The sequence below is a fragment of the Balaenoptera borealis genome, assembly GCF_965194805.1.
Source record: "Balaenoptera borealis genome assembly, chromosome: 1".
Lineage (NCBI taxonomy): Eukaryota > Metazoa > Chordata > Mammalia > Artiodactyla > Balaenopteridae > Balaenoptera > Balaenoptera borealis.
The window spans coordinates 104,955,296-104,971,516 of NC_138860.1; positions in this window are offsets into that span (position 1 = coordinate 104,955,296).

The following is a 16,221-nucleotide window of genomic DNA, read 5'->3' on the forward strand; positions in this document are numbered from 1 at the left end:
CTATTTTCTTTCCTTTGTCCCATCTCACTATCAAAGCCCCATGTTTGCCTTAATGATTCTAGCTGAGGAAATGCAGGCCAAAAAATCTACTTATGCTAATATTCACTAAAGCAAGAATGAATAAACTATTGGACCCCAATCATTCCCTACATACCTTCTGCTTAAAAGCCAATGAGAGTTAAATCAAACACTCTGGAATCTGGTGGGCATGCCAACAAAATGACAGTGAAGGTAGGCAGGGTATTAGAAATTTGAGTAGACACTGTCCTCTAGCAGAATAAAAGCTTATGATGTGGGTATGTTCTACCATTTCTGTCATTGGTTGAAGGCGGCTTCTGGAACCATGTTCTCTCCTTGGAGGCATAGTGTGCTCTTACAACCAGAAAAAAAGCCCCAGGATATAGTCTCAGGTGTTAACAATGTTCAGCCTTTAGTGGGTAGAGTTTCGGGCTGTGAGAAGGAGGAAACAAAAAGCATCTGCTACATAAAGGAAGACTGTTAAGAACAATGAACAATCTCACCATTATCTTCTCCCATACCTAAGTCTTCACAAGTGGGAATGAGTCAGTAAACCTAATGCATCATCAATATTATTCCAACAAATCACCATCGTCTTCATTCAAAATATTTACTGAGTCCTCTGTGCAAATCTCTGGGTGGAAGAATATAAAAGAATAGAGAAATAGTATAGGCCTTCTAGAAATGTACTAGTAAGATACGGTGATAAAGATAATTACAAAAGAATAAATGAGTTAACAGCAGCACGAGATAAAATGTTTTATATAGCCTAGGTATTATTAATTCATAGACATCTTAGCAGCAATCAACCTTAGATATTCTTCAGTCTGGCTCCACTATGGAGTCATAGAGGTTAAGTGGGTTGTCCAATGTTGCATGACTTAAAACTGGCACCAAAACTCCTCATATTGACAATAAGTGTTGGAAGTAATTAAAGAAAGTAACTTGGTCAATATAAAGCCAAGACAGGAAAAGAGGTCATTGTTTCTCTTTCAATACATGTACCATTTTATATTGTAATATCCAAAATCAGTGGTGGTGGGTGGGTCTGTATTCATCCGGTGAAAACAATCTTCAGTAGAGTAAAAATGAGCCCTGAGTTTTGCTGCTGTCAGGTTTCATAATGATGAGCAGCAGGAAAACATAAGCCTGTTTTGAACATGCTGTGATCCATTTTACTGGTCAGAACAACCAGTCATCATGTAACGACCTTCTGAAATATCTGCCTCTGCTATTTATTCTTCATTTATTAAATGAATTAGGGAAATTCTCACATATTAGTATTTGTGAAGACAAGATTAAAAGAATTAAATGATTATCCAACTTTGAAATGAAGAATCTTGCTTATGAGAAATATTATTCTCTTATTCAAAGTTTCATAGAAGAAAATAGCCATTCTTAGAAAGATAAAGAGATGAGGATGACACTAAAATATAAAGAAAGTAATTTTCCTCAGTGGCCAAAGGGGGAACTAGGGAAAAAAGATAAAAACAAAGTAATTTCTTAGGTAAGTAAATGAAAATTGCATTCACTTTCACAATATTGTTGATTTTGTCACAGTTAAAATTCCCAAGTATATACACCACTTCAGAGTCACCAAGGTTATCCCTTTGAACATCTTCAAGAAGGACAAAAAATAATTATTGGCCTACAAGAATGGCCAGTTGATCCTTTCTGAAGGACCAACAGAAACCAAATAGATATTCATTAAGAAATGTTCAAAGCTCATACATTATCAACATGGATAGTAGTCGCAAGCAGATGTCAGAGAAATGAATACAGGATGAAATCACAAAACACTCAGAAAAGTATGAAGTGGTAAAAATACAAGGTGATAAAAACTATCCAGGATGCTTTCCTAAAGAGTAGATCTGTTCAAGTAAATGTGGTAGAAATTTTAAAAAATAATAATAAGTTCAGTGAAGTGAATCACTGGGTATTAGCAAATCCCAAATGAGCTTGAAATTTGTGCCACATAGTCTTCTCATATAGAGAAATCCAGTGGAGATGGAGAGGGGGGAGGGGTTGGGGGGAGGAGGAAATCTAGTTAGTAATAAGCAACCAAGTGCCTTACTGAAAAGAACTTGCATTCCTTTAATTTAGCCAAATGCTTGGTTTATAGCTGGTAGTCAATATACATTTGCTGTAGAAAACAAGAAGGAAAGAAGAAATTTGCTTTCCAGACAGAATCTAAACTGATGAGGTAATCAAGAGAAGACCATAATTAATTGAGAAATAAGGAAGAACTGATCCATTAATATGTAAAACTCTGTATTAGGGTCATGAATGTTTAGAAGAGAAATTCGTTCGAGGAAGTGTTGGAAACAGGAGTATTCATCTCAATTTAGAATTATATAAGCATTAAGATGGACAAAATGAAGCTTTTCTTTTGTAGGGCACAAGATGGAAATTATGAACTTTCACTTGGGAATTTCCTTTTTTAATTATACAAAAAAATTATATACTGTGAAGTTCAAGCAGTCTCTCAAAGCTTTAGCCACATCGCAATTAAACAGCACTGGGAATTGCATAAGGAACCCTGCTAGAAATGAGAACAAGTATGTAAAAGCAACTTCGATCAAGTTAAGATTTGTTTCCAAAGTAGAATTTTTAAAACTAAAGAAATGGAAAAAATGGTTCTTGTCTTTTACTGTTTTGTCAGCTTAACCTGAGTCTTATGCCCAGCTCATTAATTATGTAGTATCCTCGTTGTTTGAGTGAAATATTGTAGCTGTGAGTTTGTGCCTGCCCAGCACATTTCCTATCTTTCTATAACTGGGAACAACATGTCCTCTTTTTTTCAGGAACCATATAAATAATGATACCCTCTACTTCCTCAGTCAAGGTAGAGGCATTTGGCATAGTACTGCCTATCAACATACCCTATTCCTCTGGCCAGGAAGAGGCACATGGTATAAACAAGGGCTGTTAGAATCAATAATTTTTGAGATTAGCCTGACAGAAAGGGTGCTCAATCAACATTAGTTAAAAGAATGTCAGTCAACTGAATGAATAAGTTATGGGAATAAGCTAGACCTTTTTCTTTCCTTTAGAGTCTGATGCTAGGAGAATATCACCCTGGGCTTCTCCAGCCTTTATTAACTTACAAGAAGGAGCTCATCATCAGTAGATAGACGATAATGATGCTGAGATTAAAGGAAAGCAGAGACAAGTATTACTAAGAGGTGAATAAAGAGAAAGAAATATTCATGAAACCCTCCTGGAATTTCTAGTTTTGTGACTATTAAATTTCCTTTTCAGTGAAGTTGATCTAAGTTTCTACCACTTGCCCAAAGAAGCTCATGACGAAAATCACAATATTAAGTAGGGCTTTAACAGACCCTCAGAGCACCTAGCAGAAATGGAAGTGATCAAACAAGCAATCATTATAGATTTAAATAAAATGTATTTCATTATAGATGTAAATAAAATTCAAAATTGCTGTCGGAATAAGCAAAATTTTGCTCAGGGTGCACTTTCCGTTCACAGTTGCTTTCACGTCAAGTCTAATAATATTACTTCAGAAAAAGATAGATAATATTAAGTTCATATATACTGCATATCCTGTATAATATAGAAGACTCTAAAAGGATAAATGTTTACTATTTCATTTTCATGATTTAAGACTTTCATATCGTATTAAAAACATTTACAACTTATTAGCAACTGCCTCTTGCATTTCCTGCTTTCTTATTTCTTTGGAAGGCTATTTTAAATTTACCATCAATTGATGAGTTTCATCTTACGGACATTAAGTTTCAGAATCATAAGTTCAGATTCCCACGAGGCTGTAAAACAGGCTTTACTCCATGGTAAGCTTAAGAGTGTTTTAAACTATAATTCTGGTGAAACTAATTCTCCTTATCAGCCTTTGGAAATTAAGCCACAACTGTAAATTACTCCTCTGAGTGTAGAAGATGAGTAGGAAGAAAACAACTCAACTGTATTTCAACATTCGTCTGATAAATATCTATGGAGTTCACCATGATAGAAGTATTGTTCTAAGTCCTAGAGATAAAACCATGAAGAAGGAGAAAGAACTCCGATATTGTAACTGGAGACAGAGCTAATAAAGTAAACAAATGAATGAGATAATTTCAGATAGAGATAACAAAATTTAAAACGTACTGTAATAGAAAATGGTCAGGTTAGGGAAATCCACTGTGAGGAGATGATGTAAAAGCTGAGATCTGAATGAAGGTCACCAGCCACTGAAATCTGGGAGACACGCATTCTGAGCAAAGGGAACTGATATGCAAATGCTCTAAGAGGCAGTGTGTTTGAAATTCAAGAAAAGTAGATGGATATTAATGTAGCTGGAGTGAGGGGAGCAAAAGGGAGAGTGGTAGGTGATGAGGTCAAAGAGCTCTGTGGGCACTGGTAAGTTTGAGAAGTCATTGAGAAGTTTTAGATGAGGAGTGACACTATCTAATGTCCCTTTCAGAAGGGTCACGGGCTCGAATGGGAGGCTGGATTGTAGGGCTCAAGATTAGAATGAAAGATATCAGTAGGAAGCTATTATGATAGTCCAGGGGAGACATGATGGTAGCTTGGGCTAAAAGGTTCAAATGAAGTGAAGTGGAATAGTACAGGATCCTTTGAGAAGTAAAGACTATGAGATTTATAAGATGCAGGTGAAGAAGAAAAGAGGAATCAAGGAATCTCATAACCACATCTGACGATCAACTTTAAGAATGTGACTCTAGATAATATGGTATACTTACCAGATTTCCAAGTTAAACTAAATTATTAAATTTACTCTCATTTTCAGAACTCTTAATGTCATAAAGTAAAAATGACTAAGCCAAGAAAATAATTAAGAATGCGTATGACCAAATTTCCTTTGCAAGAAAAATAATCACCTTTAAAAGCATTGTTAGGAAGAAGTGGATGACGGCAGTTTGAACATTTAGGTCTTTAAATTGACAACGTTATACAACCTTATATGGAAATCCCCTTCTGAACTTTTTTTAGACCTTCTCTCTGTATCACTTAAAATGATATTTAATTATTCTCTCTCATTTTTGTGTATAGGATTTATATCTTATTAAATTGTAAGTTTATACTCCCTATATCCTCTCCATAATTTAACACATTTTTTTCTCACAATAATGGCTCAATAAACATTTTTCAGTATACAAATTACTTCCTTTTAGAGAAACGTCTCCCTCATCTTCACTTTTTCACAGTTTACTCATTCTTCCAGGACAGTTAATCAACAGCTCCTGCATATGCCTTCTCTGCTGTCTCCTCAGTCCTCCCAGAGCATTTCATCCTCACCAGTTTCATTGATCGAACTCTTTATTCTTCTCTTAGCATTGTGGTTGCTGGGCCACAATGGCAAGGCAATTGGTCCCTCCATCACTAATGGAACTTCATGCCCCATACTCCAAAAGTGAGCATCTCAACTGACAAAGAGAATCTGAATGTTTTACTCCCCTGGGCAAACACTGAAATCCCTTCATAGATCTTGAATATTTTTTTCTCCTGTACAAATCCAATAACCCTTTAAAAGATCCTTAATGTTTTACTAGACAACAGTTGTGACCAGTACGGCATTTCAAATGCTATATTTCAAATTTGGAATTTCTACGGTACTTTTTTTCAAATAGTTCAAAGCTCATTAAGGAATGACAGAATCCTCTTTCCTTCTGCTACTGTCCGTTCACCATAGTTCATCTCCCCTACCCAAGTGCATGAGGCATCTCCTTTCCTGCAAAACACAAGACAAATCTGGAAAAGGGTCTTTTATGCTTAAGTGTAAAAGGAAGCCTGTAATTTTGATGTGTTTAAGAAGCAGTGTGTGGCATCCCCCAGAGCCTGGCTGGTGGGTACTCTCCTCCTTCCTTCTTGCAATACATTTCGATCAACAGCACAATCTTTTAAAATTTTGTGGTGTTTTTACAATATCTCACCTTCCCTACTGAACTATAAGCTCTTAGACCAGTGCTAATAACCACCACAGGGTGTTCAGAAAATATTTGTTTAATCAATTATTGCATACACTTAATTAAAAAACAAATCAATGAATGAAAAAAATGAATAAATGCCTTGATGGCTAGTATTTGACTTTGAACTCAGTCTCATTTAGGCCAACTTTTTAAAAACTTTTAATACAGTCAGATTTGCATTAGAAAGCCTCCTTTTTTTTTAATTAATTTATTTATTTATTTATGGCTATGTTGGGTCTTCGTTTCTGTGCGAGGGCTCTCTCCAGCTGCGGCAAGCGGGGGCCACTCTTCATCGCGGTGCGCGGGCCCCCCACCATCATGGCCCCTCCCGTTGCGGAGCACAGGCTCCAGACGCGCAGGCTCAGTAGATGTGGCTCACGGGCCTAGTTGCTCCGCAGCATGTGGGATCTTCCCAGACCAGGGCTCGAACCCGTGTTCCTCACATTGGTCAGAAGACGGGGATTCTTAGACACTTTGCAGAGCGAGAAAGCCTCCTTTTTGCAAACACTCCAGGGCAACTGTGCAAAGTCACTTTGAAGGTAAATGCCATCAAATATTAATAAGATAAGCCAAGGGAAATAAGCTTGTAGTTTAGCCCAGATAAAAAGAGCATTTTTTTCCCCTGAAGTATGACTACATACAGGAATTTAAAGCTCCCTTCTAGATGCCAGACAGAGGCATGTGTGCAGCAAAGCTGACTAGGAAAAGCAGAGTGAGTGAGGCATATTGGTAAGAATGAATGGGTGGAAAACCCCTCATACGGTGAACAAGAACCTTAGAAGATGCTGCTATTTTTCTCATTAGATTTTCTTCCCAGAATATACTTACTTCCATATCTAATCTAAGGTAGAAATAAATTTTAAGTTATATTTTAACAAGTCTTCAATCACACTGTAACCTTCTAAAATAACAAAAGCAGGGCTTCCCTGGTGGCGCAGTGGTTAAGAATCTGCCTGCCAATGCAGGGGACACGGGTTCGAGCCCTGGTCGGGGAAGATCCCAAATGCCGCAGAGCAACTGGGCCCGTGTGCAACAGCTACCGAGCCTGTGCTCTGGAGCCCACGTGCCACAACTACTGAAGCCCGCACGCTTAGAGCCTGTGCTCCGCAACAAGGGAAGCCACCTCAATGAGAAGCCAGCGCATCACAACGAGGAGTAGACCCCCGCTCGCCGCAACTAGAGCAGCAATGAAGACCCAACGCAGCCAAAAACAAACAAACAAAAAAAGGCCAGGATCTCTACTCTATGGTCAGAAAGGCTTCACATATTCTGACCAAAGAAGAAACAGAAGGGGTGTCTTGGTCTGACAGAGCTGCAGCAAGCCTGGCTGGAAATGGAAGAAAACAGGTCCCACAAGGTCCCCACTCAAATGAGTTTCCAGTGAATTGTGAAATGTATCTTATTGGATCAAGAAATTAAACACTGTAAAAAGAGCCAATTAGTCATTAAACGAGAGCTGTATGTCCTAGTTCCTCCCCACAGCATCTGCCTGCTATGCCCAGGGAGTCATCACCAGCTCTAGGACTGGTCTTACATTGTAAGACTACGTGTGGTAGTAACAAAAGCATTGGATTGTCAAAAGAGCTGGATTCTAATTCTAACTCTGCAACTTATTAACTGGTTGGCCTCAGCCAAATCATTCACTTCTCTGAGACTATTTTACTTACCTGGAGTAAAAATACAACTGATACCAATCTCACAGGACTGTATGCATATATGTAAGATATAAGCAGAATAAGCTCCAGCCTACACAGTGTGTTGAGATAAGCCTTCTGCCACCCAAAACTCTCTCCCACATGCTTAGATAAATGTTGATGTTATGTAAATAAAAAAGCCTTACATGTAAAAGTATAAACTTTAAATTTCAGGAAACATAAGTCATTGACTAATTAATAATAATTAATTAGTCACTAATTAATAATATGATGTAACTAACATGATACCATATTTTCCCTGAATATATCCAGTGTAGCCCCTCTCCTGTCAGAGAGCTCCAGTAAAGAATGGACCAAGTGAACCTATGCTAAAGGAAAGACAACTGTGCACTGAGCTAGAAGGAAAATAAGAGAATCAATCTGAGAAAGAAGAAATACAGATTTCCAACAAACACATGAAAGGATGCTCAATATCACTAATCATTAAAGAAATGCAAATCAAAACTACAATGAGGTGTCACCTCACACCAGTCAGAATGGCCATCATCAAAAAATCTACAAACAATAAATGCTGGAGAGGGTGTGGAGAAAAGGGAACCCACTTGCACTGTTGGTGGGAATGTAAATTGATAGAGCCACTATGGAGAACAGTATGGAGGTTCCTTAAAAAACTAAGAATAGAACTACCATACCACCCAGCAATCCCACTACTGGGCATATACCCTGAGAAAACCATAATTCAAAAAGAGTCATGTACCACAATGTTCATTGCAGCTCTATTTACAATAGCCAGGACATGGAAGCAACATAAGTGTCCATCGACAGATAAATGGATAAAGAAGATGTGGCACATATATACAATGGAATATTACTCAGCCATAAAAGGAAACGAAATTGAGTTATTTGTAGTGAGGTGGATGGACCTAGAGTCTGTCATACAGAGTGAAGTAAGTCAGAAAGAGAAAAAGAAATACTGTATGCTAACACATATATATGGAATCTAAAAAAAAAAAAAAAAAAAGATGGTTCTGAAGAACCTAGGGGCAGGACAGGAATAAAGACGCAGATGTAGAGACTGGACTTGAGGACAAGGGGAGGGGGAAGGGTAAGCTGGGATGAAGTGAGAGAGTGGCATGGACATATATACACTACCAAATGTAAAATAGATAGCTAGTGGGAAACAGCCTCATAGCACAGGGAGATCAGCTCAGTGCTTTGTGACCACCTAGAGGGGTGGGATAGGGAGGGTGGGAGGGAGACGCAAGAGGGAGGAGATATGGGGATATATGTATATGTATAGCTGATTAACTTTGTTATACAGCAGAAACTAACACAATTGTAAAGCAATTATACTCTAATAAAGGTGTTAAAAAAAAAGAATGGACAAAGTGAACCCATGATAAAGGAAAGACAACCGTGCATTGAGTCAGAAGGAAAATAAGAGAATCAATCTGAGAAAGAATGTCAAAAATCAAGCTGAGATATTGTGTCTAAAAGTGCTCCTCCAAACTGATAGCATTTAGGGGGTTAATTGTATTAGGGTGTAATTAAGGATTAGTAATCTCAGCAGTGCCATTGGTACCTCCTGGCCACTAGGGGGGGCCAGCAATGCCCTGCTCTATAAAAGGAAAAGGCTTGTTTCAAAGTCAACTCTGGACTTATCAAAGGGCAGGAATTATTTTGATTTTATAGGGCCACAGGAACCCTTGCCATCAAATTATTCCTCCGAAATATAGAAAGAAAAAATTGCAGTTCTATTCCCCAGAAAGAAAAATGAAACAAAACACAAATTCAGGAATTAAAAATCAGATATTCTGAGCATAACTGCCTTAAAAATTCATTTGCTAATCAGTGGATTAAACTAGAGACAGCACCCCGTATATTGTCTTCAGGTAATGCACACATTTATTTATTTTTAAATTTGATATTCTGTAGATATTTATTTCCATGTGTGTCCCACATGGGCCAGAGAACTTGAATATGCCTTTGCTTTTGTGCTAAGTGATAGGATCTGACCACTTGCAACACATGTGCATGGCAAAATGGCACTGCTGTACTGCTTGCTTTTCTTTTCCTCTAAACTTGTATGTGTGTGTATATATATGTATATATATATACACATTTTTATTTATGTATATATGTGTACACACTATATATAAATAATATATATAAACAATATTTATAACTATTTGATACATGCAAAAGTAAATAACATCTATATAAATATTGAAGAATATTAATAGAAAAAAAAAAAACTCTGCACTAGAGATACCTTTAGAACTAGAACATACCTTTAGACTAGAACTAGAACATACCTTTAAAATGTCTGTTGTCTTCTTCCCAAACCCAACTGCCTGTTTCCACTCATACTGATTCACTACTATGAATATTGTGTTTATCACTTCAATGCTTTTTAAACAATAATTTGTATCACACCTATGTGCACTTTTAACAATATATATTTTAAATTTCTTGGAATTTTATTAAAATTATATCATCCTGTATGTTGCTTCTTGTGATTTTTTTTTTCTTTCAAAAATATGCTTCTATGATTCATCCATTTTTTCCATGTAGATGTCATTCATTCTTACTACTAAATAGTACTCCATGGTGGAGAATATCACACTGTATTTAATTACTATCTTCTTATTGGACATTTGGGCTGTTTCTACCTTTTGTTCTCATAATCAATTAACAATTCTGCTATGAGCATTCTTGCTTATGCCCCTTAGGACACAGAGGCACATACCTAAAAGGAGAATTTCTGGTTCATAAGTTGTGTACATCTTCAGCTTTCAAGAAAATACTAAATTGCTTCCAAATTTGTGGTTCCACTTTATACTCCCACTAACAATATGTGAGAGTTCTCATCGCTCCACATCCTTACCAAGATTGGCATTGTCAGACTTCTATTTTTTTGTAAGTTTTTCTAGTTTTGTCTTTTACATTTCATTACATTTTCTCTTTCACCCTGATATATAAAAATGCAACTGCATTTTTTAAATGGGTCTTATATCTAGCCACCTAGCTAAACTCTCTTATTAACCTTAATAAATTATGTGAACAATCATATCATCTCTGTAATTATTGTGCATGTTCCTTTCTATAGTAGGCCGAATAATGGCCCCCCCAAAGATGTCAACATCCAAACCCCCAGAACGTGTTAATATGTTACCTTACATTGTAAGAGGGACTTTGCAGATGTGATTGTGAAAGATCTTAAGATGGGGAGATTATCCTGAATTATCCCAGTGGGCCCAAATAATAACCAGTGTCCTTCTAAGAAAGCAGAAGAAGATTGGATTACAGTAGTAGATGTACCAAAGAAAGCACAAGATTGTAGTGATAGGAGGAGGGGGATCATGAGGCAAGGAATGCAGGCCTCTAGAAGCTGAGAAAGATAAGGAAACAGAACCTCCCCTCAGAGCCTCCAGAAGGAACGAGCCTGCCAACACCTTGACTTTAGCCCAGTGAGATTGATTTTGTGCTTCTGACCTCCAGAGCTATAAGATAATAAATTATTGTTGTTTTAAGCTACTAAATTTGTGGTAATTTGTTAAAACAGCCATAAGAAAACAATACACTTTTCAACCTCTTTTATTTCTTTTTCTTCCCGTAATTCTTTGGCTACAAATTCTAGCCAAATATTTTATTCTGACTACATGCTTTTCTAACAGATTCTTAAATATGATAGGAAGAAAAACATAATACTCTAGACATTTTCGGATTTATTAACTATAGGATATTTCCACAGAAAGATCCAAATTCTTTTCTAAAGTCTATAATTTTAGTCTGGAACATGTACTTTCAAATATTCCAGGCACACTGCCTTTAATGATAACCTCCTACTTCTCATGTCTATAATAATGATCTGGTCCGTATATATTCTTTTTTTCATATATGTTCTTTATTTGTGATTGATTGATACTTTATCTCTGGAAAGGACTGAGGTATCAAAATAGTTAGAATAGGAAGATTAAAAATAACAACAAAAGAGCATAGCATTCTAAGGAGGAGAGAAAATAGATGTACCAGGTGCCTGGAATCAGTAGTGAGCACAGTGGGAATTCTGAGAACATTGTCACTTTGGAGAACTTAATCTGCAAGTTAGAGACTGACTTGCCCAACAGCCAAATGTGACAGTATCTTTCTAGATGTATAAATAGCCATAATTATTAATAACTATGGCATCATAAAGAAGTGGGAGTCAACTGTAATTGACACCATGGTCAGTAAAATTTGGAAAATTTACATCAAAGTAAAGTCATTGTCACTCTGTTTATAATGTAATAATTTTAGTATGTAAACCTGATCATTTTTCCACTGAACACAGAGTTTAAATTAATATTAAATATGATTCAACAGAAAGATGCAGAAAAAAGCTAAAGTTCACTTTTGTACTTTTTATGACTTTTTTTTACACCATAATTCTTATCATCTTTTGAGGGAAAGTATTATATATTGTTTTTTCCATGATTGAGACAAATACATTGAATCTACTGATTCACTACAATAAAAACTGAATAATCAATGGATTGTAAATGCTTATGTACAGAAGTTCTCTGAGAAAACAGTAAAATTTAAAAGAAGGGGCAGTTGTACTTCCTACTTCCTCAGTAAGGACTAGAATAATCATAAAACTATTAACTAGAAGTGTAAGAAAGAGTACCCTAAAAAGTTTATTTCGCACTCCCTAAGATCTGGGTAGATTTTGTTAAACAGTTTCAGAGTTTTTGAAATCCCCGTTGCCTTTCCTAGTCTAGTCTTGTGTGATAAAAGCTGACTTCTTGGGTTTTCATAGCAGTTAGTTCAGCTCATACATATTTTGAAGACTTACACCCAAGGTAGCCAAGAAGATTTCTTGCCTCAGGTTCAGGAATCTGCTTACCAGCTTTTCTCATAAGTTGTACCTTCCTTCTACTGATTTATTCCTGAAGAGCCAGCTCATTATACTGGATTTCCTTCTGTAAAGGAAAACATCAACACAAAGAAAACTTATTTCCCTCAGCAAGTATTTTTATGTATTGACCAGGTGCTACTTTAACCTTCTCACTCATAGCTAGCCTGCTCCCAAACCAAGTTGTATGTCTAATGCATAAAATCAAAATAGAGGAAAGGACACATAAAGGTTTCACTTTTAAAGGTACCACTTACTCCTTGCTCAGGATTGAATGTAGAACCATCAGTGGGAGGAGTAAAGAAATGTCTCCATTATCCTGACATAGATTGATGAAAACTCTTCCCAGTTTGAACACTCTCCTGGGATCTGTTGGCTCAGTCTGACTTTTGAGGCCCCAGGTCTGGTGGCTCAAGCAAAGTGGAAAATAGGAGGCGAAGATGTGACTTCCAAGACTGAGCTCTGATGTAGGCCTCAGGAAAGAGTAATAATAATAATAACAATAAAAACATTATTATTTTTATTATTATTATTAATACCTAACAGTTCTTTATAATCTAATATGAACCAGACATTTAGAACTTTTCGCGTACTTTGTGTATTCTAATTTATGTGATCCTCGTAACAACTCCATGAGTTAGTTACCGATAAAAAAATGAGACTATGTAACATGCCCAAAGTCATGGAACTATAAACTATGCCACCTCTTAAAAGTTCATGAAGTGTTCGTATTATCCAGGCAGCTTATCAGGACAGGAGTCAAGATAGTGATTTAATGTAGAACCCTATGTGGAAGTTGACTACAAATGCCCCTAATTCTGGTGGTGGTAGTTAGTCTGTGTGGAGCCCAAATCCAGTGGAGGAGAAAGCTGCCATATGCAGAGTAGCATACTATACTCTAAGAGGACTATAAGAGAAATACAATACATTGATTCTGCCCTCCGAAGTTTCACATTCTGAAGGTAAGCTTAGCTATTCACATAAACAATTAAGTAGTAATTCAACCCAATATGTATTTATTTCATTCAATTCAATAAACATTTGCTTGAGCTTACTTTATTTTACCAACTGACTAAAGATTGCCAAAATCAGGATCTGCATTCAAGAGGAAGAAAGATGAAGAAGGTGTGGGATCTGTTTGAAGGACCTCAAGGTTTGGTGGGAAAAAGCAGACGTCAATCAGCAATTAAAATTTCAATGCAGTCAATGCATTCAGGCACTAGGTGCCCAAGAAGAAGATGTGACTGGCATTTCCTAAAAGATCAAGGAATGCTTGCCAGGGAAGGTAATGCTTAAGCTAAATCTTAAAGGATACATTTTTAATATTTCTATGAAGGGAATATTTCTCATTTGAAAACATACATTTTCATTCCTAAATAAAATCATTGATTGTATGTGGCATCTCCTCGGTACATCATGGATGTGCAAACCTGAAAGTAGCTCATTCATGACACAGTTTAACTTTATATGTAGCAAATCAATGGCATCTGGAAAATCAATTTCGTGAAAGGCCAGCTGCCAGGGCAAAGGACACGTGTTTTCACATCAGTACCTTTCTGCTGGCTAATACAAAAGCGAAGTCAATGACTAGATCAATGCCATTAATAAAGAGATTTCACAGGTTTAATCCATTGTAATACCTTATTTTTACACATTTAAAGAATCTAAGGATTTGGAAATACATTGTGGGTTCTTGTCAATATTTTGAAATAAGATCAAGATCCAATATTTTGACATATTCATCAGTAGTGCTCCACTTCAGATGCATTCATTCTTTCACTACATCCTTACTAAATACCCACTCAGTGCCAGGTACTGTCCTGGGCATGGAGTATATAGTACAGCAGTTCACAAGGCAAGCAAGAGTCTAGTTTCAGGAAGGCTACACTCTAATGGAGAAAGACTGACATTAACCATGTAAGAAATGAATAAATAAGATGCTTTTACATAAGAACTAGAAGATAAATAAGTGCTATGAAGAAAATAAATAAAATAAGATGGTGGCTTAGAGAATGAATTGGGGGCTGTAGATGGAAGCTATTTGAGCAAGGATGGCCCCAAAATCCTGGTATGAAAATATGACATTTTTATCTAACACTAGAATGTTGAAAAAAGTACCAACTATGAAATATACAGTAAAGAAAATTCCAGGCAGTAGGAACAGCAAGTGCAGAAGCTTAGAGACAGAGGGGATCTTGGAGTGCTTGAGGGACAGAAGGAAAATGAGAGTGGCTGGAGAACAGTGAAAAAAAATGAGAGTGGTCAGAGATGAGACCAGAGAAGACAGCTATAGACAGATCAGAGAGGGTTTTAGAAAATAAGGTAAGAAGTTTGGATTTTCTTCCAATTGGCATGGAAAGCCATTGGAGGAGTATAAGCAAAGTAATGATATGATTAGATTTAAACTTTTAAAAAACTGTTCAAGCTACTGTGAAGAGAATTGACTATAGATTAAGAATGAAAGCAGGAAAATCAATTAAGAGGCAAGTACAGCTGGGCAGATAAGACATGAGGGTGGGTCAGACTACAGTTGTAGGAGTTGGTGGGGTATGATCACATTCATGAGCGTTTTGGAAGTAGAGCTAGCAACATATTTGTGAATTGGGTTTTAGGTTTGGGGGCCTGGATGATAAAGATAAGACCCAGAAAGAAACTAAAAAAGAACTGGAAGGTAGAAAAATAGTTATCTTTTGCCATGTTAAGTTTGCAATGTCTATTGTATATCTGAGTGAAGATGCTAAACAAGCTTCTAGAAATGTGATTCTAGAATTCAGAAAAAAGATATGGAAAAGGGGATTTATATTTGAGAGTTATCATCACATAGATAGTATTTAAATCCATGGAACTGAATGATATTATAAAAGAAAAAATATTTTTAAAAAGGAAAGGAGGACACACATAGGCCCCTGTGATTTCCAACATTTAAAGATCTGGCAGAGGAGGAAAAGAAGTAAGGAAGATTGAGGAAGAACATCAGTGAGGTAGCAGGAAACCAAGTAAATGTGATATCATGAAGGCCTAGAAAAGAATTTCAAAAAGGAGCATTTTGTCAGATAATTGACTCTAAGATGTCGTGAATTAGAGGGCCCTGGTGACCTTGATAAGAACAAGGTCACTTTCAGAAGTGTGGTGGCAATGAAAGCCAGATCAGTGGAATATGGTAACTAGCTACTGCTGTGTAATAAACCACTACAGAACTCAGTGGCTTAAAATAACAATTATTTCTCATAAGTCTATAGATCATCTGGGTGGCTCTGCTCATCTGGACAAGTCTCAGCTGATCTCAACAGGGTTAGCTCATGTAACTGCAATTAACCAGTGAGTATCCTAGGGGTCGGCTGCTCTAGGATAGCCTCAAGTGGAACAATGTTTTGCAGGGTTTCTCAACCACCCAAAGGACTGTCCTGGCTTGTTTTCAGAATGGTGGCAGGGTTCCAAGAAAGAGGGCAGAAGGGCACAAAGCTTCCTGAAACATTGGCTGAAAACTGGCACACCATCATTTCTCTCACATCCTATTGGCAAAGGCAAGTCCAAGTCCTCCCGGAAACAGAGTGGGTGAGAGACTACAAAGTTAGAGACCAAAGGGCACACATACAAGGAGGCTATTAATTAGGGCCCACAATGCAATTAAGTTACCATTTGTGGGCAAAAGTTTCGGGAAGAAAATAGAAAGAAAGTGCATAGAGACAGCATTCTGCTT